This window comes from Panulirus ornatus, chromosome 34, assembly GCF_036320965.1.
Source record: "Panulirus ornatus isolate Po-2019 chromosome 34, ASM3632096v1, whole genome shotgun sequence".
NCBI lineage: Eukaryota > Metazoa > Arthropoda > Malacostraca > Decapoda > Palinuridae > Panulirus > Panulirus ornatus.
In genome coordinates, this window is record NC_092257.1 from 9,074,347 (window position 1) to 9,087,046 (window position 12,700).

At 42.1% G+C, this 12,700-nt stretch overlaps 1 protein-coding gene across 1 annotated transcript in view; it reads left to right on the plus strand.

Annotated features, from left to right (window-relative positions):
* The window catches only part of LOC139759817 (uncharacterized), a 112,695-nt gene that overhangs the window by 30,854 nt on the left and 69,141 nt on the right, over positions 1 to 12,700 (plus strand).

The following is a 12,700-nucleotide window of genomic DNA, read 5'->3' on the forward strand; positions in this document are numbered from 1 at the left end:
ATTCCCAAGACATTCCCAAACCACTCTTCCCCTTTACCCTTGAGCTTCGTTTCACTCAGAGCCAAAACATCCAGGTTCCTTTCCTCAAACATACTACCTATCTCTCCTTTTTTCACATCTTGGTTACATCCACACACATTTAGGCACCCCAATCTGAGCCTTCGAGGAGGATGAGCACTCCCCGCGTGACTCCTTCTTCTGTTTCCCATTTTAGAAAGTTAAAAAAAAAATACAAGGAGGGGAGGATATATATATATTCTGAAACCACACTGTGTATGTGGGTGGGTTGGGCCAATCTTTGTCTGTTTTCTCGTGCTACCTCGCTATTGTGGGAGACGGCGATTAAGTACAATAAATGAATAAAATTAAATATTTATTTATCTGTATTTATTTTGCTTTGTCGCTGTCTCCCGCGTTTGCGAGGTAAGGCAAGGAAACAAACAAAAGAAATGGCCCAACCCACCCCCATACACTATGTATACACACACACGTCCACATACATCTCAATGTACACATATATATACATACACAGACACATACATATATACCCATGCACACAATTCACACTGTCTGCCCCCATTCACTCCTATCGCCACCTCGCCACACATGGAATACCTTCCCCCTCCCCCCTCATGTGTGTGAGGTAGCACTAAGAAAAGACAACAAAGGCCCCATTCGTTCACACTCAGTCTCTAGCTGCCATGCAATAATGCCCGAAACCACAGCTCCCTTTCCACATCCAGGCCCCACAGAACTTTCCATGGTTTACCCCAGACGCTTCACATGCCCTCATTCAATCCACTGACAGCACGTCAACCATGGTATACCACATTGATCCAATTCACTCTATTCCTTGCCCTCATTTCACCCTCCTGCATGTTCAGGCCCCGATCACTCAAAATCTTTTTCACTCCATCTTTCCACCTCCAATTTGGTCTCCCACTTCTCCTCGTTCCCTCCACCTCCGACACATATATCCTCTTGGTCAATCTTTCCTCACTCATTCTTTCCATGTGCCCAAACCATTTCAAAACACCCTCTTCTGCTCTCTCAACCACGCTCTTTTTATTTCCACACATCTCTCTTACCCATACATTACTTACTCGATCAAACCACCTCACACCACACATTGTCCTCAAACATCTCATTTCCAGCACATCCACCCTCCTGCGCACAACTCTATTCATAGCCCACGCCTCACAACCATACAACATTGTTGGAACCACTATTCCTTCAAACATACCCAATTTTGCTTTCCGAGATAATGTTCTCGACTTCCACACATTCTTCAAGGCTCCCAGGATTTTCGCCCCCTCCCCCACCCTATGATTCACTTCCGCTTCCATGGTTCCATCCGCTGCCAGATCCACTACCAGATATCTAAAACACTTTACTTCCTTTAGTTTTTCTCCATTCAAACTTACCTCCCAATTGACTTGACCCTCAACCCTACTGACCTAATAACCTTGCTCTTATTCACATTTACTCTTAACTTTCTTCTTTCACACACTTTACCAAACTCAGTCACCAGCTTCTGCAGTTTCTCACATGAATCAGCCACCAGCGCTTCATCATCATATATATTTTTTTTTTTTTTTTTTTTTTATCCTTTGTCGCTGTCTCCCGCGTTTGCGAGGTAGCGCAAGGAAACAGACGAAAGAAATGGCCCAACCCCCCCCCCATACACATGTACATACGTCCACACACGCAAATATACATACCTACACAGCTTTCCATGGTTTACCCCAGACGCTTCACATGCCTTGATTCAATCCACTGACAGCACGTCAACCCCTGTATACCACATCGCTCCAATTCACTCTATTCCTTGCCCTCCTTTCACCCTCCTGCATGTTCAGGCCCCGATCACACAAAATCTTTTTCACTCCATCTTTCCACCTCCAATTTGGTCTCCCTCTTCTCCTCGTTCCCTCCACCTCCGACACATATATCCTCTTGGTCAATCTTTCCTCACTCATTCTCTCCATGTGCCCAAACCATTTCAAAACACCCTCTTCTGCTCTCTCAACCACGCTCTTTTTATTTCCACACATCTCTCTTACCCTTACGTTACTCACTCGATCAAACCACCTCACACCACACATTGTCCTCAAACATCTCATTTCCAGCACATCCATCCTCCTGCGCACATCTCTATCCATAGCCCACGCCTCGCAACCATACAACATTGTTGGAACCACTATTCCTTCAAACATACCCATTTTTGCTTTCCGAGATAATGTTCTCGACTTCCACACATTTTTCAAGGCTCCCAAAATTTTCGCCCCCTCCCCCACCCTATGATCCACTTCCGCTTCCATGGTTCCATCCGCTGACAGATCCACTCCCAGATATCTAAAACACTTCACTTCCTCCACTTTTTCTCCATTCAAACTCACCTCCCAATTCACTTGACCCTCACCCCTACTGTACCTAATAACCTTGCTCTTATTCACATTTACTCTTAACTTTCTTCTTCCACACACTTTACCAAACTCAGTCACCAGCTTCTGCAGTTTCTCACATGAATCAGCCACCAGCGCTGTATCATATATATATATATATATATATATATATATATATATATATATATATATATATATATATATATATGTTGTTCGCTGATGATACAGTGCTGGTGGCTGGTTCATGTGAGAAACTGCAGAAGCTGGTGACTGAGTTTGGTAAAGTGTGTGAAAGAAGAAAGTTAAGAGTAAATGTGAATAAGAGCAAGGTTATTAGGTCAGTAGGGTTGAGGGTCAAGTCAATTGGGAGGTGAGTTTGAATGGAGAAAAACTGGAGGAATTGAAGTGTTTTAGATATCTGGGAGTGGATCTGGCAGTGGATGGAAACATGGAAGCGGAAGTGGATCATAGGGTGGGGGAGGGGGCGAAAATTCTGGGGGCCTTGAAAAATGTGTGGAAGTCGAGAACATTATCTCGGAAAGCAAAAATGGGTATGTTTGAAGGAATAGTGGTTCCAACAATGTTGTATGGTTGCGAGGCGTGGGCTATGGATAGAGTTGTGCGCAGGAGGATGGATGTGCTGGAAATGAGATGTTTGAGGACAATGTGTGGTGTGAGGTGGTTTGATCGAGTGAGTAACGTAAGGGTAAGAGAGATGTGTGGAAATAAAAAGAGCGTGGTTGAGAGAGCAGAAGAGGGTGTTTTGAAGTGGTTTGGGCACATGGAGAGAATGAGTGAGGAAAGATTGACCAAGAGGATATATGTGTTGGAGGTGGAGGGAACGAGGAGAAGAGGGAGACCAAATTGGAGGTGGAAAGATGGAGTGAAAAAGATTTTGTGTGATCGGGGCCTGAACATGCAGGAGGGTGAAAGGAGGGCAAGGAATAGAGTAAATTGGAGCGATGTGGTATACCGGGGTTGACGTGCTGTCAGTGGATTGAATCAAGGCATGTGAAGCGTCTGGGGTAAACCATGGAAAGCTGTGTAGGTGTGTATATTTGCGTGTGTGGACGTATGTATATACTTGTGTATGGGGGGGGGTTGGGCCATTTCTTTCGTCTGTTTCCTTGCGCTACCTCGCAAACGTGGGAGACAGCGACAAAGTATAATAAAAATATATATATATATATATATATATATATATATATATATATATATATATATATAAAGATGTTCTGGAAGGAGGTAAATAAAGTGCGTAAGACAAGGGAGCAAATGGGAACTTCAGTGAAGGGCGCAAATGGGGAGGTGATAACAAGTAGTGGTGATGTGAGAAGGAGATGGAGTGAGTATTTTGAAGGTTTGTTGAATGTGTTTGATGATAGAGTGGCAGATATAGGGTGTTTTGGTCGAGGTGGTGTGCAAAGTGAGAGGGTTAGGGAAAATGATTTGGTAAACAGAGAAGAGGTAGTGAAAGCTTTGCGGAAGATGAAAGCCGGCAAGGCAGCAGGTTTGGATGGTATTGCAGTGGAATTTATTAAAAAAGGGGGTGACTGTATTGTTGACTGGTTGGTAAGGTTATTTAATGTATGTATGACTCATGGTGAGGTGCCTGAGGATTGGCGGAATGCGTGCATAGTGCCATTGTACAAAGGCAAAGGGGATAAGAGTGAGTGCTCAAATTACAGAGGTATAAGTTTGTTGAGTATTCCTGGTAAATTATATGGGAGGGTATTGATTGAGAGGGTGAAGGCATGTACAGAGCATCAGATTGGGGAAGAGCAGTGTGGTTTCAGAAGTGGTAGAGGATGTGTGGATCAGGTGTTTGCTTTGAAGAATGTATGTGAGAAATACTTAGAAAAGCAAATGGATTTGTATGTAGCATTTATGGATCTGGAGAAGGCATATGATAGAGTTGATAGAGATGCTCTGTGGAAGGTATTAAGAATATATGGTGTGGGAGGAAAGTTGTTAGAAGCAGTGAAAAGTTTTTATCGAGGATGTAAGGCATGTGTACATGTAGGAAGAGAGGAAAGTGATTGGTTCTCAGTGAATGTAGGTTTGCGGCAGGGGTGTGTGATGTCTCCATGGTTGTTTAATTTGTTTATGGATGGGGTTGTTAAGGAGGTAAATGCAAGAGTTTTGGAAAGAGGGGCAAGTATGAAGTCTGTTGGGGATGAGAGAGCTTGGGAAGTGAGTCAGTTGTTGTTCGCTGATGATACAGCGCTGGTGGCTGATTCATGTGAGAAACTGCAGAAGCTGGTGACTGAGTTTGGTAAAGTGTGTGGAAGAAGAAAGTTAAGAGTAAACGTGAATAAGAGCAAGGTTATTAGGTACAGTAGGGTTGAGGGTCAAGTCAATTGGGAGGTGAGTTTGAATGGAGAAAAACTGGAGGAAGTGAAGTGTTTTAGATATCTGGGAGTGGATCTGGCAGCGGATGGAACCATGGAAGCGGAAGTGGATCATAGGGTGGGGGAGGGGGCGAAAATTCTGGGGGCCTTGAAGAATGTGTGGAAGTCGAGAACATTATCTCGGAAAGCAAAAATGGGTATGTTTGAAGGAATAGTGGTTCCAACAATGTTGTATGGTTGCGAGGCGTGGGCTATGGATAGAGTTGTGCGCAGGAGGATGGATGTGCTGGAAATGAGATGTTTGAGGACAATGTGTGGTGTGAGGTGGTTTGATCGAGTGAGTAACGTAAGGGTAAGAGAGATGTGTGGAAATAAAAAGAGCGTGGTTGAGAGAGCAGAAGAGGGTGTTTTGAAGTGGTTTGGGCACATGGAGAGAATGAGTGAGGAAAGATTGACCAAGAGGATATATGTGTTGGAGGTGGAGGGAACGAGGAGAAGAGGGAGACCAAATTGGAGGTGGAAAGATGGAGTGAAAAAGATTTTGTGTGATCGGGGCCTGAACATGCAGGAGGGTGAAAGGAGGGCAAGGAATAGAGTAAATTGGAGCGATGTGGTATACCGGGGTTGACGTGCTGTCAGTGGATTGAATCAAGGCATGTGAAGCGTCTGGGGTAAACCATGGAAAGCTGTGTAGGTGTGTATATTTGCGTGTGTGGACGTATGTATATACTTGTGTATGGGGGGGGGTTGGGCCATTTCTTTCGTCTGTTTCCTTGCGCTACCTCGCAAACGTGGGAGACAGCGACAAAGTATAATAAAAATATATATATATATATATATATATATATATATATATATATATATAAAGATGTTCTGGAAGGAGGTAAATAAAGTGCGTAAGACAAGGGAGCAAATGGGAACTTCAGTGAAGGGCGCAAATGGGGAGGTGATAACAAGTAGTGGTGATGTGAGAAGGAGATGGAGTGAGTATTTTGAAGGTTTGTTGAATGTGTTTGATGATAGAGTGGCAGATATAGGGTGTTTTGGTCGAGGTGGTGTGCAAAGTGAGAGGGTTAGGGAAAATGATTTGGTAAACAGAGAAGAGGTAGTGAAAGCTTTGCGGAAGATGAAAGCCGGCAAGGCAGCAGGTTTGGATGGTATTGCAGTGGAATTTATTAAAAAAGGGGGTGACTGTATTGTTGACTGGTTGGTAAGGTTATTTAATGTATGTATGACTCATGGTGAGGTGCCTGAGGATTGGCGGAATGCGTGCATAGTGCCATTGTACAAAGGCAAAGGGGATAAGAGTGAGTGCTCAAATTACAGAGGTATAAGTTTGTTGAGTATTCCTGGTAAATTATATGGGAGGGTATTGATTGAGAGGGTGAAGGCATGTACAGAGCATCAGATTGGGGAAGAGCAGTGTGGTTTCAGAAGTGGTAGAGGATGTGTGGATCAGGTGTTTGCTTTGAAGAATGTATGTGAGAAATACTTAGAAAAGCAAATGGATTTGTATGTAGCATTTATGGATCTGGAGAAGGCATATGATAGAGTTGATAGAGATGCTCTGTGGAAGGTATTAAGAATATATGGTGTGGGAGGAAAGTTGTTAGAAGCAGTGAAAAGTTTTTATCGAGGATGTAAGGCATGTGTACATGTAGGAAGAGAGGAAAGTGATTGGTTCTCAGTGAATGTAGGTTTGCGGCAGGGGTGTGTGATGTCTCCATGGTTGTTTAATTTGTTTATGGATGGGGTTGTTAAGGAGGTAAATGCAAGAGTTTTGGAAAGAGGGGCAAGTATGAAGTCTGTTGGGGATGAGAGAGCTTGGGAAGTGAGTCAGTTGTTGTTCGCTGATGATACAGCGCTGGTGGCTGATTCATGTGAGAAACTGCAGAAGCTGGTGACTGAGTTTGGTAAAGTGTGTGGAAGAAGAAAGTTAAGAGTAAACGTGAATAAGAGCAAGGTTATTAGGTACAGTAGGGTTGAGGGTCAAGTCAATTGGGAGGTGAGTTTGAATGGAGAAAAACTGGAGGAAGTGAAGTGTTTTAGATATCTGGGAGTGGATCTGGCAGCGGATGGAACCATGGAAGCGGAAGTGGATCATAGGGTGGGGGAGGGGGCGAAAATTCTGGGGGCCTTGAAGAATGTGTGGAAGTCGAGAACATTATCTCGGAAAGCAAAAATGGGTATGTTTGAAGGAACAGTGGTTCCAACAATGTTGTATGGTTGCGAGGCGTGGGCTATGGATAGAGTTGTGCGCAGGAGGATGGATGTGCTGGAAATGAGATGTTTGAGGACAATGTGTGGTGTGAGGTGGTTTGATTGAGTGAGTAACGTAAGGGTAAGAGAGATGTGTGGAAATAAAAAGAGCGTGGTTGAGAGAGCAGAAGAGGGTGTTTTGAAGTGGTTTGGGCACATGGAGAGAATGAGTGAGGAAAGATTGACCAAGAGGATATATGTGTCGGAGGTGGAGGGAACGAGGAGAAGAGGGAGACCAAATTGGAGGTGGAAAGATGGAGTGAAAAAGATTTTGTGTGATCGGGGCCTGAACATGCAGGAGGGTGAAACGAGGGCAAGGAATAGAGTGAATTGGAGCGATATGGTATACCGGGGTTGACGTGCTGTCAGTGGATTGAATCAAGGCATGTGAAGCGTCTGGGGTAAACCATGGAAAGCTGTGTAGGTATGTATATTTGCGTGTGTGGACGTATGTATATACATGTGTATGGGGGGGGTTGGGCCATTTCTTTCGTCTGTTTCCTTGCGCTACCTCGCAAACGCGGGAGACAGCGACAAAGTATAAAAAAAAAAAAAATATATATATATATATATATATATATATATATATATATATATATATATATATATATATATATATATATATATATTGCTTTAATAATAAAAATATATATATATATATATATATATATATATATATATATATATATATATATATATATATATTTTATATATATATATTTTTTTTTTTGCTTTGTCGCTGTCTCCCGCGTTTGCGAGGTAGCGCAAGGAAACAGACGAAAGAAATGGCCCAACCCACCCCCATACACATGTATATACATACACATCCACACACGCAAATATACATACCTATACATCTCAATGTACACATATATATACACACACAGACACATACATATATACCCATGCACACAATTCACACTGTCTGCCTTTATTCATTCCCATCGCCACCTCGCCACACATGGAATACCATCCAGACGCTGTATCATCAGCGAACAACAACTGACTCACTTCCCAAGCTCTCTCATCCCCAACAGACTTCATACTTGCCCCTCTTTCCAAAACTCTTCATTCACCTCCCTAACAACCCCATCCATAAACAAATTAAACAACCATAGAGACATCACACACCCCTTCTGCAAACCTACATTCACTGAGAACCAATCACTTTCCTCTCTTCCTACACGTACACATGCCTTACATCCTCGATAAAAACTTTTCACTGCTTCTAACAACTTGCCTCCCACACCATATATTCTTAATACCTTCCACAGAGCATATATATATATATATATATATATATATATATATATATATATATATATATATATATATATATATATATATATACATATATATTTTTTTTTTTTTTGCTTTGTCGCTGTCTCCCACGTTTGCAAGGTAGCGCAAGGAAACAGACGAAAGAAATGGCCCAACCCACCCCCATACACATGTATATACATACACATCCACACACGCAAATATACATACCTATACATCTCAATGTACACATATATATACACACACAGACACATACATATATACCCATGCACACAATTCACACTGTCTGCCTTTATTCATTCCCATCGCCACCTCGCCACACATGGAATACCATCCCCCTCCTCCCTCATGTGTGCGAGGTAGCTCTAGGAAAAAACAACAAAGGCCCCATTCGTTCACACTCAGTCTCTAGCTGTCATGCAATAATGCTCGAAACCACAGCTCCATTTCCACATCCAGGCCCCACACAACTTTCCATGGTTTATCCCAGACGCTTCACATGCCCTGATTCAATCCACTGACAGCACGTCTACCCCGGTATACGACATCTCCCACTTCTCGTTCCCTCCACCTCTGACACATATATCCTCTTGGTCAATCTTTCCTCACTCATTCTCTCCATTTGCCCAAACCATTTCAAAACACCCTCTTCTGCTCTCTCAACCACGCTCTTTTTATTCTCCATAAAATTTAATGATACTCTCTCACCCCAATTCTCATTTGCCCTCTTTTTCACCTCTTGTACCTTTCTCTTGACCTCCTGCCTCCCTTTTATTTTTTTCATACATCTCCCAGTCATTTCCACTATTTCCCTGCAAATATTGTCCAAATGCCTCTCTCTTCTCTTTCACTAATAATCTTACTTCTTCATCCCACCACTCACTATCCTTTCTAATGTGTCCACCTCCCACACTCTTCATGCCATAAACATCTTTTGCGCAAGCCATTATGGCTTCCCTAAATACATCCCATTCCTCCCCCACTGCCTTACGCCCTTTGTTCTCACCTTTTTCCATTCTGCACTCAGTCTCTCCTGGTACTTCCTCAAACAAGTCTCCTTCCCAAGCTCACTTACTTTCACCACTCTCTTCACCCCAACATTCTCTCTTCTTTTCGAAAACCTCTACAGATCTTGACCTTCACCTCCACAAGATAATGATCAGACATCTGTCCAGTTGCACCTCTCAGCACATTAACATCCAAAAGTCTCTCTTTCACATGCCTGTCAATTAACACATAATCCAGTAATGCTCTCTGGCCATCTCTCCTACTTACATACGTATACTTATGTATATCTCTCTTTTTAAACCAAGTATTTCCAATCACCAGTCCTTTTTCAGCTTACAAATCTACAAGCTCTTCACCATTTCCATTGAAATCACTGAACACTCCATGACCAATTATTTCCTAAACTGCCACATTATTCATCTTTGCATTCAAATTACCCATCGCTATTACCTGGTCTCGTACATCAAAACTGCTAATGCACTCCCTCAGCTGCTCCCAATAGACTTGCCTCTCATGATCTTTCTTCTCTTGACCCGGTGCATAGGCACCAATAATCACCCATCCCTCTCCATCCACTTTCAATTTTACCCATATCAATCTAGAATTTACTTTCTTACACTCTATCACATACTCCCACAACTCCTGTTTTTGGAGTAGTACTGCTCCTTCCTTTGCTCTTGTCCTCTCACCAACCCCTGACTTTACTCCCTAAAACATTCCCAAACCACTCTTCCTCTTTACCTTTGAGCTTTGTTTCACTCAGAGTCAAAACATCCGGGTTTCTTTCCTCAAACATACTACCTATCTCTCCTATATTCTCATCTTGGTTACATCCACACACATTCAGACACCCCAGTCTAAGCCTTGGAGGAGGATGAGCACTCTCCGCGTGACTCCTTCTTCTGTTTCCCCTTTTAGAAAGTTAAAATACAAGGAGGGGAGGGTTTCTAGCTCCCCGTTCCCATCCCCTTTAGTCGCCTTCTACGACACGTGGGGAATGCGTGGGAAGTATTCTTTCTACCCTATCCCCAGGGATAAGTAGATATATATTTTGTAGTATAGTGGTGATCATAGAAAAAAGTTTCTGAGATTTAAGATATCTGAGATGTCTGAGGGTGTGAGAATTGTGGAGGGATTCAAAGACTATGGAAATAGGAGATGTCAAATCAACAGTATGATGGTTAGAGGGTTAGATTGGTCACCCTTTTTAGGGATGAGATGTACCAACACATACTGCTGAGAAGAAAGAAAAGTTCTGGTTTGTAGACAGAAATGGATCACTCGAGAAGCACATTTGCAAGTTTAGAAGCATGATCTTTCAGTTCACAGGGATAGATACCTTCATGACCATAAGCCTTGCTTGTCCAGAGGGAAACACTTTTTGGACAGTTTGAGAAGAGAATATAGGATGGGGCATAGGATTAGTCAGAGGGTGAAGTAATATTAGAGTCATCTACAGGATAGACAGGTGAAATACTCAGAACGTAAATGTGAAAGAAAGGTAGAGCAACAGAAGTCATTAGCAATGCTCACAACTAAAGACCAGGAAGACTTATCAGTGGATGGCAAGGAGAGGTTATTGCACTCACACTCACATGTTATAATTCTCTAGTAAGACCACACCGTGAATATGCAGTCCAGTTTTGGTCCCCAAAATGTAAAAAAGATAAGGAAAAATTAGAGCAAGTACAAAAACACGTGACAAAATTGATCCCGTCCCTTAAATCTGACATGGATTTCTTCTCCCCTAAAAATGTAGACCATGGTGACTTAATCCAAGTGTTCAAAATTCTGAACATGTTCGATAAAGTAAATCACTAGTATCTTTTTGAAGTACAAGAAAATGCAGTTACTAGGACAAATGGAATAGAACCTGATGTTGGAAAAGCTTCTTTTCCTATAGGTGTGTGTTTGAGCTCTGGAATAACTTACTATCAGATATAATGAATACTAAAACTATAAATATCTTCAAAAGTCATTTAGACAAATATTTTACAAATTCTGAGGAAAATGCCAGAAATAAACATATAAACAACAGTGGTAATAAGGACACAAGATGGCTTATTTGCAGCAGCGGGGAGTCTGTGATGGCTTAAAAAACTACTGAGCAGAATTAGATTTTTTCCTTGTCGTATGGAAAGTTGTGTGGGGCCTGGATGTGGAAAGGGAGCTGTGGTTTCGGGCATTATTGCATGACAGCTAGAGACTAAGTGTGAACGAATGGGGCCTTTGTTGTCTTTTCCTAGTGCTACCTCGCACACGTGAGGGGGGAGGGGGATGGTATTCCATGTGTGGCGAGGTGGCGATGGGAATGAATAAAGGCAGACTGTGTGAATTGTGTGCATGGGTATATATGTATGTGTCTGTGTGTGTATATATATGTGTACATTGAGATGTATAGGTATGTATATTTGCGTGTGTGGACGTATATGTATATACATTGTGTATGGGGGTGGGTTAGGCCATTTCTTTCGTCTGTTTCCTTGCGCTACCTCGCAAACGCGGGAGACAGCGACAAAGCAAAATAGATAAAATAAGAAATATCTTATTTTTTTCTTTTTTTGACAACCCATTCATGGGCCAATCAGGCTTCCTGTTGTCTGTCTTTCTCATGTAAGCTCATATAAACACTTCCTTTGAAGAAAGGAGTGCTTTGCCTCACATATACTTGCAATGATTACGGTCACGGATAACTTTTGTGCGATGATTATGGTTAGTGATAAATGCTGAATGGGAGTTGGAGGAAGGAGAGTTTTTCCAAGCCCGATATACCTGACTCCATGCCAGAATGGCTTTGGAACAGGAATGGTTGAACCATGGATTGGAGAAGAGGTCTGATTGTTATTAAACTGTAATGTGTTTTGGTGTCTGTAAAATGAAATCACACAGAGAAAGCCATAATCATTATACACTTGCATAGCTACTGAGGATATATTCTGCCATTTAGGGCTTGCTCCCATTAGTCCAGCACCCCTCCTTCCTCCCACACACACACACACACACACACACACACACACACACACACACACACACACACACACACACACACTCACTCACCAATATAGTGGAAAATATACTACCTTTTAGGTAGTTTTTAGATGATATATGACAGATATTCGTGAGGGATTTTTTTCACAGGAGGATGCACAAAACAGTAGCTTTGCACAGTGAAAGAATTAATATGGTTTGAACTTTTTTAAAAGTTTTACAAGCAATAGTAGTTTGATTAAATGATAAATGATGTTATGATCGAATGCTTCTCATTCACTTCTGTTTAGATTCACAGTCCTGACTCACAAAGGCCAGTTGAGGAAGTTCCACTTTTTTCATACATTTTATATCTTTCAAGTAATCCTTTATCAGTGTTAAAGGTTGAATGTCACAGTTTATTTTTTC